Below are 5,000 nucleotides of genomic sequence, written 5' to 3' on the forward strand. Positions count from 1 at the left end.
TGTAGTAATGACAGGTAGGATTGAGTGGGACTGTAGCAATGACATGTAGGATTGAGTGGGACTGTAGTAATGACAGGTAGATGTGGGTGGGACTGTAGTAATGACAGCTAGATGTGGTAATGACAGGTAGGAGTGGGTGGGACTGTGGTAATGACAGGTAGAATTGGGTGGGACTGTATTAATGACAGGTAGATGTGGGTGGGACTGTAGTAATGACAGGTAGGATTGGGTGGGACTGTAGTAATGACAGGTAGAATTGGGTGGGACTGTAGTAATGACATGTAAATGTGGGTGGGACTGTAGTAATGACAGGTAGAAATGGGTGGGACTGTAGTAATGACAGGTAGAATTGGGTGGGACTGTAGTAATGACAGGTAGATGTGGGTGGGACTGTAGTAATGACAGGTAGATGTGGGTGGGACTGTAGTAATGACAGGTAGATGTGGGTGGGACTGTAGTAATGACATGTAGGAGTGGGTGGGACTGTGGTAATGACAGGTAGATGGACTACGATTGAATCGTACTAAACCGGCTCCGAAGTTCGTCGGATGTGGCATTGCTTGCAAACCATTACAGACTGCAACGGGAAACACAGCCGCGAGCTGCCCAGTAACACAAACCTACCAGACGAGCTAAATTACCTCTATGCACTGAAGGAACACTGAAACATGCATGAGAGCACCAGCTGTTCCGGACGACTGTGTGATCACGCTCTCCACAGCCAATGTGAGTAAGACCTTTAAACAGGTCAACGTTCACAAGGCCGCAGGGCCAGACGGATTACCGGGACGTGTACTCCGAGCATGCTGGCAAGTGTCTTCACCGACATTTTCAACCTGTCCCTGGCTGAGTCTGTAATACCAGCATGTTTCAAGCAGACCACCATAGTCCCTGTGCCCAAGAACACCAAGGTAACCTGCCTAAATTACTACCGACCCGTATCCATGTCTGTAGCCATGAAGTGCTTTGAAAGGCTGGTCATGGCTCACATCAACACCATTATCTCAGAAACCCTAAACCCACTCCAATTTTCATACCACCCCAACAGATGATGCAATTTCTATTGCACTCCACACTGCCCTTTCCCACCTGGACAAAAGGAACACCTATGTGAGACTGCTGTTCATTGACTACAGCTCAGCGTTCAACACCAAAGTGCCCTCAAAGCTCATCACTAAGCTAAGGACCCTGGGACTAAACACCTCCCTCTGCAACTGGATCTTGGACTTCCTGACGGGCTGTCCCCAGGTGGTAAGGGTAGGGAACAACACATCTGGCACACTGACCCTCAACACGGGGGCCCCTCAGGGGTGCGTTCTCAGTCCCCTCCTGTACTCCCTGTTCACTCATGACTGTGTGGCCAATCACGATTACAACACCATCATCAAGTCTGCTGATGAGACAACAGTGGCCTGATTACTGACAACGATGAGAAAGCCTTTAGGGAGGAGGTCAGAGACCTGGTCGTGTGTTGCCAGAACAACGACCTGTCCCTCAACGTGATCAAGACAATGGAGATGATTGTGGACTACAGGAAAAGGAGGGCTTAGCACACCCCCATTCTCATCGACGGGGCTGTAGTGGAACAGGTTGAGAGAACTAAGTTCCTTGGTGTCCACATCACCAACAAACCATCATGGTCCAAACACACCAAGACAGTCATGAAGAGGGTACGACAAACACTATTTCACCCTCAGGAGACTGAAAAGATTTGGCATGGGTCCTGAGATCCTCAAAAGGTTCTACAGCTGCACCATCGAGAGCATCCTGGTTGCATCACTGCCTGGTATGGCAACTGCTCGGCCTCCGACCGCAAGGCACTACAGAAGGTAATGTGTACGGCCCAGTATATCACTGGGTAGGGAACTTCGCCCCCACCTGTATGTACAGATTACCTCAGCTAGCCTGTACCCCTGCACACTGACTCGGTACTGGTGCCCCCTGTATATATCCTCGTTATTCTTATTGTGTTACTTTTTATTTTAGTTTACTTGGTAAATATTTTCTTCTTCTTGAACTGCACTGTTGGTTAAAGGGCTTGTCAGTCAGCATTTCACAGTAAGGTCTACACTTGTATTCGGTGCATGTGACAAATAAAGTTTGATTTGATCACTGGGGCCAAGCTTCCTGCCATCCAAGACCTCGATATCAGGCGGTGTCAGAGGAAGGCCCTAAAAATTGTCAGACTCCAGACACTGTTCTCTCTGCTTCCGCACTGCAAGCGGTACCGGAGCGCCAAGTCGAGGTCCAAAAGGCTTCTTAACCATAAAAGGCTTCTTAAACCATAAGACTGCTGAACAGCTAATCAAATGGCTATCCAGACCCCTCTTTTACGCTGCTGCTACTCTCTGTTTATAATCTATACATAGTCACTTTTACTCTACCTACATGTACATATGACCTCAACTACCTCAACTAACCAGTGTCCCTGCACATTGACTCTGTACCGGTACACCCTGTATATAGTCTCCACATTGACTCTGTACCAGTACCCCCTGTATATAGCCTCCACATTGACTCTGTACCGTAACACCCTGTATATAGTCTCCACATTGACTCTGTACCGTAACACGCTGTATATAGCCTCCGCATTGACTCTGTTCCGGTACCCCCTGTATATAGCCTCCACATTGACTCTGTACCGGTACCCCCTGTATATAGGCACCACATTGATTCTGTACCGTAACACCCTGTATATAGCCTCCACATTGACTCAGTACCGGTACCCCTGTATATAGCCTCCACATTGACTCTGTACCGGTACCCCCTGAATATAGCCTCCACATTGACTCTGTACCGGTACCCCCTGAATATAGCCTCCACATTGACTCTGTACCGGTACCCCCTGTATATAGCCTCCACATTGACTCTGTACCGGTACCCCCTGAATATAGCCTCCACATTGACTCTGTACCGGTACCCCCTGTATTTAACCTCCACATTGACTCTGTACCGTAACACCCTGTATATAGCCTCCACATTGACTCTGTACCGTAATACCCTGTATATAGCCTCCACATTGACTCTGTACCGGTACCCACTGTATATAGCCTCCACATTGACTCTGTACCGGTACCCCCTGTATATAGCCTCCACATTGACTCTGTACCGGTCCCCACTGTATATAGCCTCCACATTGACTCTGTACCGGTACCCCTGTATATAGCCTCCACATTGACTCTGTACCGGTACCCCCTGTATATAGCCTCCACATTGACTCTGTACCGGTACCCCCTGTATATAGCCTCCACATTGACTCTGTAGCGGTACCCCCTGTATATAACCTCCACATTGACTCTGTACCGTAATACCCTGTATATAGCCTCCACATTGACTCTGTACCGTAATACCCTGTATATAGCCTCCACATTGACTCTGTACCGTAATACCCTGTATATCGCCTCCACATTGACTCTGTACCGTAATACCCTGTATATACGTAGCCTAGGTTTGGTGTTTTACTGCTGTTGTTTAATTATGTGTTACTTTTATTTTCCATTTTTATTTTTTTTACTTAACACTTCTTTTAAAAATAATCTTAACTTCTTAAAGCTTTTCACTGTAAGGTCTACTACAACTGTTGTATTCGGTGCATGTGACAAATAAGATGTTATTTTATTTGACATTGCCGTTAGCATTCTACTATTAGCATTAGCATCCTACCATTATCATTAGCATATTACTATTAGCATGATCATTAACATTAGTATTATACTATTAGCATTAGCATCTTACCATTAGCATATTACTATTATCATGATCATTAACATTAGTATTATACTATTAGCATTAGCATCTTACCATTAGCATATTACTATTAGTATGATCATTAACATTAGTATTATACTATTAGCATTCATATCAACATTAGCATTAGCATTAACAATAGCATCTTCCACAGAGTCCATTAGTGGGTAGGCAGAGTAGCCTAGTGGTTAGAGCATTGGGCTAGTAACCGGAAGGTTGCAAGTTCAAACCCCAGAGCTGAAAATGTCTTCCTGCCCCTGAACATGCAGTTAACCCACTGTTTCTAGGTCGTCATTGAAAATAAGAATTTGTTCTTAACTGACTTGCCTAGTAAAATAAATTAGACCATTGCACTAGCTTTGTACAACAATACCAAAAGTATGTACTGTGTATGTTTTATTGTCACAAACACTGGATAGGTGCAGGGGAATGTGTTGTTTTAGCCATAGTCATAGTAGTACAGCCCCCCTGGAGAAAATTAATCAAAATTAATCAAGGATACATTGACAGATTTTAGCATTAGCTTTAACATTAGCATCGCTGCCACAGAGTTCATTATACTATTAGCAATAGCATTAGCATACCCTCTTCCACAGACACGGGCTACAGGGTGCAGGTAGCATTCATTAGCTATTGTCAAGCCATTCACATTACATCTCTCTCTCTCTCTATAAAGGAACACACTTAAAGGGGTGAATCTGGGATTTAAACAACAACAAAGGAGTAAAATCAAATCAAATTTATATAGCCCTTCGTACATCAGTTGATATCTCAAAGTGCTGTATAGAAACCCAGCCTAAAACCCCCAAACAGCAAGCAATGCAGGTGTAGAAGCACCAACACTTTTCGTCAGTCATTATTTTCAACTTCCCAAAGAATTGATGTACCAAACATGTAATCCCAGATTGCCACATCAACTATGTACAATAGCTATGTTGAAGTATGTTTCTCTCTGAGGAGGCAAAGGGGGTGGCCCATTGTTGTGAATGAGTGGAAATAGTTTTGGCATAGAGAACAGAGTGGTTGTAACCTATTAGGTTGGTCCTTGATCAGAATGTAGTGTTCCTTGGGGATCGTCAGCTGTTCAAAGCTCAGGACCGGAGAAACAGAGCTTTCCAGCCTTTCATCCCAAGGCCAACATGTATTTAGAGAACGAGATATGTAGAAAGCAACTGAGGAAGGAAATTTCAATTTCTCCAGTGGGTTGTATTGGAAACTCGTTGGACAGTCTTTTAAAGCTTAGAGTTAAGGGT

At 44.7% G+C, this 5,000-nt stretch overlaps 1 protein-coding gene across 1 annotated transcript in view; it reads left to right on the top strand.

Annotated features, from left to right (window-relative positions):
• Nucleotides 1-5,000, top strand: part of dcc (DCC netrin 1 receptor) — a 584,728-nt gene that overhangs the window by 514,235 nt on the left and 65,493 nt on the right. The window lies entirely within an intron of this gene.

The sequence above is a fragment of the Oncorhynchus mykiss genome, chromosome 12, assembly GCF_057628025.1.
Source record: "Oncorhynchus mykiss isolate SJ-2025 chromosome 12, ASM5762802v1, whole genome shotgun sequence".
In the NCBI taxonomy this organism is placed as follows: Eukaryota; Metazoa; Chordata; class Actinopteri; order Salmoniformes; family Salmonidae; genus Oncorhynchus; species Oncorhynchus mykiss.